Source organism: Gymnogyps californianus, chromosome 6, assembly GCF_018139145.2.
Source record: "Gymnogyps californianus isolate 813 chromosome 6, ASM1813914v2, whole genome shotgun sequence".
NCBI classification, from domain to species: Eukaryota; Metazoa; Chordata; class Aves; order Accipitriformes; family Cathartidae; genus Gymnogyps; species Gymnogyps californianus.
This window is the reverse complement of record NC_059476.1, coordinates 6,049,603-6,062,220: the sequence shown is the minus strand read 5'-3', so window position 1 is coordinate 6,062,220 and position 12,618 is coordinate 6,049,603. Positions and strand designations below refer to the sequence as shown.

The following is a 12,618-nucleotide window of genomic DNA, read 5'->3' as shown; positions in this document are numbered from 1 at the left end:
GTGAACTCGAGCCAAAAAGCCCTGTAAGCCTGTTGGCTGACTCCTCCGAAATAACACTGCAGCCAAAACGTATAACAAAAACTACAGTTCAAAGGAGATCACTTGAGCACTACACTTGTAATATAAAGAATAGCTATTGGAGGGGAGGGGAGAAACCACGCTTAAAAACTTTAAGCATTTTTCATAGTTCAACTCCATAAGAATTAAGTAAAATATCTTCCTTTTTTTTTTTTTTTTGAGCTACTGTAATAAATACCTCCAAGTTTTAAAACACTCTGATTGGACTAAACCTCCACAAATTAAGAAGAAAGATTATTGATTAATTTTAAAAACTGATTAATGTATTAAAATAAACCAAAGGGAATTTCTCAAAACTAGCAGCAGAAGCCTGAGCACTGAAACTCCTCTTGCAGGACGCACATACCAGACAGCTCAAACTTTTCAAAACACTCTGACCAGTACTACCACGATAGCTGCTCTCTACTTCACCCAGACACAGCAGCAGAAATACCAGTTCGTTCTTATTCTGAGCAGGACACAGGGAAATACAGAGTTCTCTGAAAAACTGCAGCGTATTTAATGTGAGCCAATAGAGCTTCTAATCTATGGACTTGCTCAAGCGTTTATCAAATGTTCTTGGTCAAGCTTACATCACTGAATATACCAAGTGCACCCTGTATCATCTGGGTACCCAGAGAGCCACTGCAGCCAGCATTCCCAGCCCAATTTTGTGGATGCAATATACATAGTCTTTGGGGAAAAGCATCGATGGGAGCCTCGCCCTCAGCTATGACATTGAGACAGCTTTCCATCACCCTCACTAAGCCTGATTTAAAAGCTGCTAAAATCTTCTGGGTGGTGGGCAGCGCATGAGCCAGCTCCCCAGCCCCCAGGGCCACCAACAGCCTTTTTTGCTGGACAAGGCAAGCGGGCAAAGCATAAAAACTTTCTCTTATGTGATGTTTGAATGAAAAGTCCTCAAAATGACAGCCCTGGTTACCAAATTGCTTTATTATCCATTGAATGGGACGGACAATGCCACCCTCCCCAGAAAACCTTCAGAGAGCTGCAGCTTCATCAGCCTAGCTGGGAACTCGCCACTTTCTTCATGCAAACTTAATTCTGTCCATTTCTTTTTACGAGAATGTAAAGTTGATACTGACCTACATATACTTTCAACCTATGAATTAGAAGTGAAACGCCCATTGCCCAGCCCAAGCTGTCTGTTCTCCTCTGCTCCAGGAATTCTTTTGAAGATAAGTAAAAAACAGAGGACCTAAATATTTATTTTTAGAGGCTGTACACTGTAAAAGATTTGAGGTTACGAGCCAAATCAACTGAATTTCCAATCAAGCGTTCCTTCTTAAACATACTAGTTTCCAATAAACTGTTTCACAAGCAAACATTGCGAGTATAATAGCAAATAATGATGCCCGTGGAACAATGGGATCTTTTATACAGTCCAATATATTTGGCATGCAGCAAACATCTATTGGGAATTTATTCACTGAGGCTACGCTGGCAGCATACTACAAAGCAGCAGTCTTATTTTACTTGTGGCAGAAGTACATTTGTGTTGCAGTTATTAAATTATTCCATGGCTATGTGTGTCATTTTCAAAGATCTAGGAACAGTTTAATATTTTTTAATTTGTAAATTACAGTAGAACATATAAATTACTATTTTACAGTTCTGAAGAGAACTTTTAGTTTCTCACCTTATACTAAATAAGCTCTAATTCCATCTCCCTCACTCCTTCATTTGGGTACAAAAACAGCAAGCAAAAATCTCTCTTTAATAGAAACCTTACACCATCTCCCAAAACTTATTACAGCTGCCTTCAGTATAAAATGAAACCTTAAAGAATGTTATTTAAAATGTTTTTTAGAAGTCAGTAGGCCTCATGTTTCATTTCTCCACATCAGGGTTTGATTTCCTTTGTGACCTTATTCTCTGCCCTTAAACAAACCAGAGAACGAGGCCTGAAACATCTTGGAAAAGTTCCTACTATGCCAGCATCAACACACGAAATGTGTTTAGTTTATCCTGATAGCCATCAATGATTTAATCTTTTATTGATGACTGTCAAACATTTCCTCTACCAAAAAAGAGGAGGCAAAGCAAAGAAGTAAAAGCAGAGTTCTTACATTCTTGGTCCCAAATTCCTTCAAAAACATTAAATAAAATGCGTGCATATGTATAGGTGTATATGTACAGCCATTTGTGAAATTTCTTCTCCAAGGGTAAATGTGTTAATAAGAAACTTTAGTTGCCCTCCAACATATGGAGCAATGATTAGTGTTTGTCAGCTCCCCCACTTCAGCAGAAGGGAGTATTCCTATGCCCACACAGGCAAACAGCACAGAGGAACATAACCATCATGATGCAAATTCAGCAGGGTTTCATGAAAAACCTGGAGTCCAAGGACCACAAGAAATACACTCAGTATTGGGGAAAATAACTAAATATGGAGAAACTTCCACTAATTACAAATGACCAAGTATCATTCTGTACAGTATTATTTCTTGGAAATAGTCACTTCAGGATGCTATCCTGTCTTTCCTATTTCTCTGCAAACCACACACATCTAAGGACTCTGCTTAAGCATAGGTACTGTCAAAACCATATTCATAAATCTCACGTCACTATTTAGCATTTAAAATACAAGCCGTGCATTTATAAGCAGATATCATCACTCAAACAACTGGCTACACTAATATTAGATGGAAACAGCGTGTTCTTTTTTTACTAAAGACTAGCAAAAGAGTCAAAGGTGCCTTTAAAAAAAAAAAATCTTAAAGGCTGGTGACACTAAGTTTATCATTAGCCTTACATAACCTAATAATTATAATCAGGATCATCGCTAAACTATAGTGACCATATGCATCTCTAGTTATTTAACTGAGAGAAACAATATTTTCATATAAAACAAGTTAGCAACCAATCTCATAGCTCTGTAGACCTACTGATTTCAGTATTCCCCTTGCTCATTAATACTGAATTGAATCAGAACCTCAAGAAAAAAAATCTTCGCTACCTGACCACTGAAATTTCAGTGTTCCACTCTCACTGCTAACACAACATGTTTCAAAAACAAGTCAACAGCATATGCTATAATGCAGCAATTCACCCCATAGATTATCTATCTTCAAGCATACTAAACAGTACATCATAAGGACCATAAAAAGTAGTAGATACTAATTTTATTACCATAAATATTAGTTACTTAGTGAACTACATACAGATCTACAAGCTTTTTCATATATATGCCCTGCTTTCTCAAACAGACCTTCCTGGTTCAACTGAAATGTGATAGATGTTTAAAAGCAAATGTAATGGATGTTTAAAAAATTTTAAAATTGAAAAACATTTTCGGTACATTGATCTGAAAGGAACTGAGCCAAACTGATAATTACATATAAAACCCCATATGTTACATTTCATTTTTATTCTAGTTCTTCCCAAAGTCTAACTTTATAATACTTTTTAAAGAGAAAGCATGCTCAATGCGGGATGCCACCTTAAGAGACAGACACCAGCTTGCTCTCTCCAACTTGCAGTTTCGATACAAAACCAACATCATCCCCATTTGAGGAGTCAATTATCTACAAAAGTATCATGGTTTAATCCCAGCTGGCAACTCAGCACCACGCAGCCACTCACCTCTCCCCTCTCCCAGTGGGGTGAGGAGGAGTATTGGGGGGGGGGGGGGGGGGGGGGGGGGGAGTAAAACTCATGGGTTGAGATAAGAATGGTTTAATAACTAAAATAAAATACTAACTAATAATAATAAAAATATAATAATAATAGTGATGAAAAGGAATATCACAAAAAAGAGAGAGAAATAAAACCCAAGAAAAGACAAGTGATACACAATGCAATTGCTCACCACCCGCTGACCAATGCCCCAGCAGTGATCTGCCCCTCCCTGCCAACTCCCCCCAGTTTATATACTGGGCATGACGTTCCATGGTATGGAATACCCCTTTGGCTAGTTCGGGTCAGCTGTCCCGGCCGTGCTCCCTCCCAGCTCCTTGCACACCCGCTTGCTGGCAGAGCATGGGGAACTGAAAAGTCCTTGGCTTAAGATAAGCGCTACTTAGCGACAACTAAAACATCAGTGTGTTACCAACATTATTCTCACACTAAATCCAAAACACAGCACTGTACCAGGTACTAAGAAGAAAATTAATTCTATCCCAGTCAAAACCAGGACAAAAAGACAGAGCGAAAATGATTGCTCACATGAGGAATATCACATTCAAGGCTACAAGCATCTAAATTTTACACCACCATAAAAGCGCCCAGGTCTTGAACATTTCTGCTCAGAATTGCTTGAGCAATTCTGCTTGCTTATCTATAGACAAACAGACTCACTATCTGAAGAGACGACTGACAAAGAGACTTGCCCAATGGCTTAGAAGAAACTGTCATTTAGCCTGTTAATGTTAAAACTTCAGAATACCTCCCTCCAAGAGAGAGAACTGCAAAGAATCCAGGAAAGCTGGAAAATTCCAAGTTTCCTAAAAACTGGCACAAGAGAAAGAGCTGCCCAGGAAGCTCCCAGCCCTGCAGGACACCTGGAGATGGGTGGGAGCCCATCCTGCCACAGATGATGGAGGGAGAAGCGACTGGAAGGACCATCTTGGAAATGACTACGGGAGCCTGCACACTTCACAAGGAGGTCCTGAGAACTGGCTCTTTGAGAAGTTTAAGCCCCTGGACAAGGTGGTTCCTACAGAAGGGCCTCACCTCTCTCCCACCCTTGGCTTTGTCTCCTCCAATTTTTTTTGCTGACCAGCTGCAGCCAACACAGAGGGAAATCAGAGAGGACAGAGACAGGAAAGTCATGATGCATACACATGAGGGGAAGACGCTGGGGTACGGAGGTGGGTGATAGAGGCCGAACCCCAAGTTTCACAGCCAACAGAGACCAGAAGATGCGATCCCACCACGCCGGTCCTAGTGCGGGGGGGTGCAGGGATGGAAAAACTGCGGGAAGAGAGGCTGCTCGCCGAGCAGGCCAGCGGAGGGAAGACGTAGGGCAGGATTTGCTGCTGCCAGAGGCCAAGTAGAGCGTATTGTGACTAACGAGTGGCTCTGCCACTACTGGAGTGCCTTGGCAGGGAGAGGAGACAATAACCCCGGAAGGGGCGAGCTCTGGGGCCCATCCCCAGGCCAAGTCTCCTTAGCAACCTGGCTGTGCCAGGGGCTGAGAAGAGCTCTGGTAATTGTCTATCCAAGCCTCCTTGTCACCCTAGCACAGACAGTTCAGGACCTTTCATGGGAGCTAAAAGCCAGAACCAAAGCCCATTGAAGTCAGGGGAAAAACTCACATGGAATTCAATGGGCTTTGGATAAGGCATCGGATTCATTTCAAAAAAAAAAAAAAAAAAAATTTGAAAACTACTCTTATTTTCTCCTTTTGAATGTGCTTGTTTCCTCTCCTTGCAAATGTGTGATTCAAGTGCAGGCTAGGAAAATAAAAGCTGAATAGCAAATGCAAGACCAAACATGAGTTCTGGGGACAATGGAGAGATCCTCAATTAAGGGGGGGGAGGAAGGAGAAAAAAGTTATCTAATTCTTTTCCTCGGTTTTTGATTAGATACATTTATAGGAGTCTTTAATACCAGTTTTGAAATGTTACTGACTCCTAAGGAGTTGTCTTGACGGCTGCCACTGTGAAGTTACAGCGGGCTCCCTCAAATGATGCCTCTCAGTGCATCAGTAACCTTGCTGGATCGATAGCCCCTGGTAGAGATTTTGTGTATTCAGTCATCACTGAATAAAAAATGAAGCAGTTCCAGCTGTCTCTCCGCTTAACTGAAAATACAGACCTGCCATGCCCTCTTCTTCACTTGCCCTGGTCAGCACAGCACGTTCAGCTCTAGTTGCTTATTTTGCCTGACTCCGAGCTTGGGAAGTCTTCAGCAGCAGTCTGGACGCTGTTCGGTGAAAACACTGCCTATTCCCAACCACCTTCCTTCCAATTGTGCAACATCTGTTGCTTTGGAAAATGCTAATTATCCTGTAAATTATGGGTCTCAAAAGCATCCTACAGCATTTTAGGCCAGACTGTAATCACAGCCTCTTGCCTTGGCTTAGCATCCCAAACTTGCAAGACTGACTCTTCAGCCTTTAAAAAAAAAATAAAAAAAAAAATTAAAAAAAAAATCAATCACAGCCTTTTCATCATACGTTTGGACTGAAATATTTCTCCCCTGTGTTTCCTCTTCAGCCGGTACGCAGCACTCTCCCACCATTTCCACTGAGCCATGTACCTAACATCAGAGGTCCCAGAAGGCCCCCAAGGTCTGGGAGCAGCACTGCTGATGGAGGAACGTGTTGCTACATGGCTCTGTCCCTGAATTAACTGCGTGTGTCCTCTCCTATCCAACAACGTGTCACGTCTGGGGTTGCCTTGGCAGATACTTTACAGACAGATGCATATCCACCTGACATATCCCTCATGCCACCAAATGACCCATGGACAAGCATCATGGAGTGGGAAGCCAGTGGCGTCACCCATCACTGGGACACCCAGAGCCCCCTCCTCGTGCCTTCTTCCAAACTATACCCACAGGATTACTGAAATTGCTCCAACAGAAAATGCAGTTATATGGCAACTTCTCAGGTGACTTAACCGCTGCCAGGAGTTGACAGGAAGGTGAAACCTCTCAAGTATAGCTCCAGCTTCCCACAAGGCCAGTGCACCCCATGCCACCTCAAAGCTGAAATATCTTTTCTTCTCAGAAGTGGCACTAATGACCATTTCAGCCATAGTTTGAGAGAACAACTCTCCCTACCTGTGCAAGCCACTCTGTCTCTATGCTCAATTTTTGGCATCCCTGTTGAGCCTGTACACATACGTACTATTATTGCTGGCTCTGATGATGTTTTCTGGTGGTGTGGACACCTACCACTGGGCGAGGGCATTTACTAAAGCCACTGGGCCAACCACAGGATATCAGTCCCTGATCACTACCTATTTGGGCTAAATATCAACCATTAAAAGAAAGATTAAATGTTTATCAATCCCTCACTGTTCAGTGAGTGAAGACCTTTCAAGTTTCTATCCTGCCCTAGCTGGCAGCAAAGGAACCAGTCTGCCAGGAGAGACACAAGTATCACTGTCCTTCATGAAAGATCGCACCTACACGAGCTGCAAATCTGGCCTCGGGTCACAAGCACTCAGAGGCTGGATTAATTATTGCTCTCTGAATTAGAGAGCTCTTTTGAGAAGAGTTCCAGGAGCAGCCAAAGCATGAGGAACTGCAACTCAGACTTCTCTATAAATCCAGCATTATCCAAGTTCATACAAAGGACCCGATTTCAAACCACACTTGCTCTCCATACCCCTAGGTGGAGCGGCATAGGAGAGGTCTAACCAAAGAGATGTCAGAGTCCCCACAGGAATTTCCTCCTTCAAGGTAGCTTTCTACACACGGGCCAAGCCAAACCTTCGCTTCCTTTCTCCAGCAAGAAGCAATCGCTTATGGGGGCCTGCGTTCTATGAAACGCTGGAAGGAAAACACTGCTAACTCCACCATTTGCTCCATGGCGTGGAGGAGTAAGGTTGAGTACTGGCTGCTCTTTCAAAAGATCAGAAACTACTGAGCAGGTGTAGGCAAAATGCCTCTACTAATTAATGTCGTACACTATATATACGTGAGCCAGGAGCTGAGCAGCTTCCACCAGCTGCACGTCAGTTTGGTTTCCTTTCTGCATAATATGAAGCACTGCATGTTGTTTATGGCCAATTCAGAAGTGCTGCTGAACTGTCATGTTCCATTTATGTGTACATACATACACACCCCTCAAATCATCGCTTCCTGGGTAATTTATACATGCCGAGGTAGCATCCACAGCAAGTTAGGGACAATGCTCTCTTACCAAACTCTGCAAAATCAGAAGCTGTTCTAAGGCTACAAGGAATAACAGATCACTGTCATTAAACACTAAGAGATAAAGACCATCCCTGGCCAGAACGCTTGATAAAGAACAGGAGCCTTTCAGGCAGAAAAGCTTATGGATCAGACCAGCATTACCAGTGCTGATGAAATCATGCCTTACAAATTTTGGCATCTTTTATCAGTAGGCATTAGCCAACAAATGTTCATACTATTCAATGTTCCTGTACAGCAGGAGTCTCCATGTATAGCATTTCCTATTGGCCCAACACTACTTGAAGAAGTCATCTCAGTGGCCAAGAGCTCAAAGGGAGATCACTGCAGCTGGAGCTCCTGGCCCTCACAAGTGAACCCGGCAAGGCCTGGAGCAGCACAGGGATCTGCTCATGCAGATGGGAGTGAGGAGCTAACCTCCATAACCACTTTCTAAACTCCCTCTGTCCTCAAATTTAGAAGCCTTTTATATAAACTTGAGGCATTTCTTTCTGCCGCTGTGTCACACACTTCATCACTGCTAACTACTGGGCTCAAATGTCCATCTCTGCTTTGGTTTGTGGACCAGTATCAGCAGTCAGCATAACGTGAGACAGCAGGGAACCAGACTCCATATATTCCCTGCGGTCACTGAATACTTCCTTATTAAATTAAACATTTGAACACTGACTATTAAAGAATTTTAGTTCTAAAGATTAAAATTTTGTCACAGACACCAGAAGCAGACCCATTTGCTACCCACAGCAATGGCTTTGCCACCCCATCCAACTTCCTTGTGCCACCTAAGCCCTCCTACTTACCAAAGCCAGTCGAGTAAAAGGCAGTGCCTTTTTAAAATCTTTACAGAAACTGATCAGGTGTATTCAAACTCTGTCCTTGGCTTCACCACCTTCACCTCCGATTTGAAGTAATAGCACTGTTTCTGCAGCAGGCAAAGCTCCCACTGATGTTATCCCATCTGTCTCTTTGGATAGCTCTACAGCATAGCTTCAGCTTGCTGTCCTATGTGCATGTTAGCTAAAATCCGTCTTCGCATAACACCTTTACAGCAGAAGTTCATCTGCACACCTCTTTCTCATATGGCAGCAAGCCAGGGAAAAGAAAGCAAGCAAGACTGACTTATTTGGCTTGATACAAAGCCCGTTGATGTCAGTGAAAACAGTGGGGGGAGAACCACCACCACAATCAGAACTAGTTAAAAGCTGTCCTTTCAAGTCACACGTATATCCGTGGGTTAAAAGAGTCGGGAACATCCAGCAAGCCCAGGGCTAAGGCAGGCAACATGAACACTCTTGTTTTAAAACGTGAAATTCTCAACAGGGTTTTAAGACCAGTTTGTCCTTAAAGCAAAGCCCTATTGTCAGGCTGACACAGCGTGGGTTTCATCAGCCCCATGGAGCAGAAAAAGTCATAGCAGCAAGAGTTGTACAACACTAATCTTCGAGCTCACTTGCAGTATCCCTCACACAGTGCATGCATAAGCAAAAGCTTCATACATGTCTGAACAAAGGGGGAAGAGGCCTTCTTTCAGTGTGAAAAAACACGGGAAACAGAACGAGAAGCTGAAAATTTCATTGAAATTCTTTTCAGTGTACCCTAAAAGAAAAAGGCTGCAAGAGAATATGAAAAACAACTTGTGACTTCTCACAGACAAGTGGTAAAATTTTATTGTTCCGGCCGTTTCCAGAGACTGCATTAATTTTTACAGACAGAGATATCATCCTTTGTACTGTGCACAGCTCCCAGCACTCAGCTACTTTATAATAACCAGAGACAATGCTGGGGTCCAGCATCATGGGACTGGGCTCTCCAGTAGGCTCTGCCAAAGGCTTACCGTATGCCTGGCAAATAGCATCTCTCCCACAGGGATGATGTCCTCTCCCAGCTGCCGTGGGTTTAACTCACCAGTGCACCCAGTGATGCCATAAAGCCCACAGTGGGAGTTATTATTGCTGTTGTTATTGTGACCTGACTGCATATTTTTCATCCTCCAAATTTCCTTTCCTGAAAACAGCTCTGCCTTTAAAGTAAAATGGAAAAGATTATGTAAACCTTTAAAAGCCCTCTTATATTTCTACACTTCTCCCTCTTTTCTTACACAGCACACTTGCTCTATTGAGCAATGCAGGTGTGAAACTATCAGAAAGACTGCGGTATTCTCCCTTCCCCAGCTCCCTGCCTCCCCTGCTAAACACGGCCGACCAGCCAGCTCACTGACCATACCCGGTACGCAGGCTCTCAGGGCAGAAGAGAAGCTCCAGCACCCAGAGTTTCAATGCTCTGTGCTGGACCATCCTGGCTCAGCCTCAAGACATGTCTACGTTGGACCGCACTCAGCCTTTGGGCCTGCCTTCCCTGGTGATGAAGTTTGCCATCTTGTGGTCCCATGTCGGGGGGGCAGATGTCCCTCCATCAGGATCACACTCACTTCTGCAACACAGAATCCATAACCTGTTCTAAACGCTGGACCAGATGAAGTCTGCTGAAGACGACTGCTCTTGGGAAGACCCTGATTATACACGTTTGTCATTATATTTCTAGTAATTCAGGTAAATCCAGGTAAAGTTTGCAAGATGCAACAGCGTTCATAGCAAGCACTTAGGCTAGCCACGCTGGGACACCAACTTTGTGCTCCAAAACAAGAAAGTTTTTTCTGTTACTTTCTACAGTTCTTGACCTCTCTTCTGCATCCACGTTTTCCTGCCTTTCAGCGTACACTCCGAACACCCAGCCTCCTACGAAGCCAAGAGCTGGGAGCACCATCACCAGCCTCTGGCTGAGCAGCAGGTACCAGAACGGCTTTCTGAGAAAATTTCACTGAAGAGTAGGTGAGGGGGAAAAGCCATTTGTTGGAGTATTCATTCTAATGTAGACATAGGTGGGTTTCACAAACACTCTAGACAGTGCATTAGCACAGATATCAAAGGAAACGTACATTTGAAACCAACTGCTGAAATGAAATTATGTTGCTCAGTAATGCATATAATCCAATTTAATAGCAGAAACAATGCTGCAGATATAAACACTAACCAATGCATGTATATTCACTTGTAAATGCAGAATACATGAACAACTTAAGAGCAACTGTTTTGATCACCTAATTTGCAATGGTGATTAAAAATCCCTAAAGGTATATATAATTTTAGACTTTCACAAGCATTCTGTAAAAATGGTAAAGACTAACTTTATTCTAACTAATACACTGTCACGTTGAGCTCTTCTGACAGTATCAGTGTTTTTCTTTCACGAACAGTCAAAAATTTCAACATATTCATGCAACCTTTCAAAGAGCAACCTGAAAAAATAATCTTAATATTTTATATTTACAGAGCAGTTCAATATTCAAAAGTGCTTAACAAACTATCATTTTTAATGTAGCTTTTTATGTTTAAATGGAACAACTGCTCTTGAAGCTGCACCATGGGAACGGTAGTAATCCAAAGATGACCTAATGACTTAAAATCCTGAAAACCTGTAAAACACAGCCACCTCTGGATTTCAAGTCACACAGTGGTTTGTAGAGCAGTGGGAGGAGAGGATACCAACACGAAGGTTGTAAGTGCAACCTTTTTTTTTTTTAATAGCCACAGAATTTCACATTTCACCGATCTGTCCATGCTTTGGTACTGCCAGATCTCTCACCCTCTTACCTATCTCACCCCGATACTACCCCTCAAGGTTTTTTTCTCTCCTGCATTGCAAACCTCTGGGAAGACTCCTCACACTCCTGTATCTTCCCAGTCCTGCCCCCCCCCCCCCCAGCCTTAGCTCATTACAGTCATGCACAACCCCTGATGCCTACTGCTGAGTGCCATCTCCATCCATTTCCACCTCTGCTGCATCTCTTGTAATCCTAGTTTAATCCCCAAAACCACCAGTGTGGTGGTCCCAGTTAGGATTCATCTCGCCCACCACAGGCAGCTATCCCATTGCAGCCACAGGGTCGTCCCATCTCTGTGTTTCCTCCCACGCTCGGGGACAACATGAAGAAATGCAGGTGCAAACTCTTCATTAATAAGGCAGACGTGATTAATAACTTTGTGTTTGCCTTTAATACGGTCCATTCATCCAGTCTGTATCACAGTTCATTTACGACTTTTCTATATTTGTGATAACTGAAGCCTTTTTTTTTTGCCTTTTTTTTTGCCTTTTTTTTTTTTAAAGAGGACATAACTTTACCAATTTACTGCCAATTACACTGCCATTTTTTTCAGTAACAAAATTGTTAGAAAAGACTGGATCAGGTCAAAAAGCCCCTCTTATTAGGCACAGACATGGCTTTTGACACATGCCAATTGCACATTTAACAAGGCAACAGTCTTGTTAGCATCTTCAGACAACTGCAAACTCCTACTTGCATTTCCACAAGTAGGATACTGCAGGAATTAGAAGGCATGATTAAAAATGATAATAACAGAGCTGAAACAATATCCTGTTCATCATTCATCAAAAGAAAGAGAAATACCTGCCTTGGGGCTGTAATAAGACAGAAAGTGGGACAGGGAGACCAGTCCTCCCCCAGCAGACTCTGCAGGAAGCATTCCAAACATGACAAATTCACTGTTCACCCAGCAGATGAAGTAATGACACCAGTATTTGTCCATAAAATGTAATTTAGCCAGACTACTCCAATGAAATCAGAAGCTTTAACACTATAAAACTAGAGGGTTGGAATATTTTTACCTTATTAAGAAGCGGGGGGGGAAAACATAA

At 42.8% G+C, this 12,618-nt stretch overlaps 1 protein-coding gene across 2 annotated transcripts in view; it reads right to left on the bottom strand.

Annotated features, from left to right (window-relative positions):
* Positions 1–12,618, bottom strand: part of FGFR2 (fibroblast growth factor receptor 2) — an 86,864-nt gene that overhangs the window by 33,026 nt on the left and 41,220 nt on the right. The window lies entirely within an intron of this gene.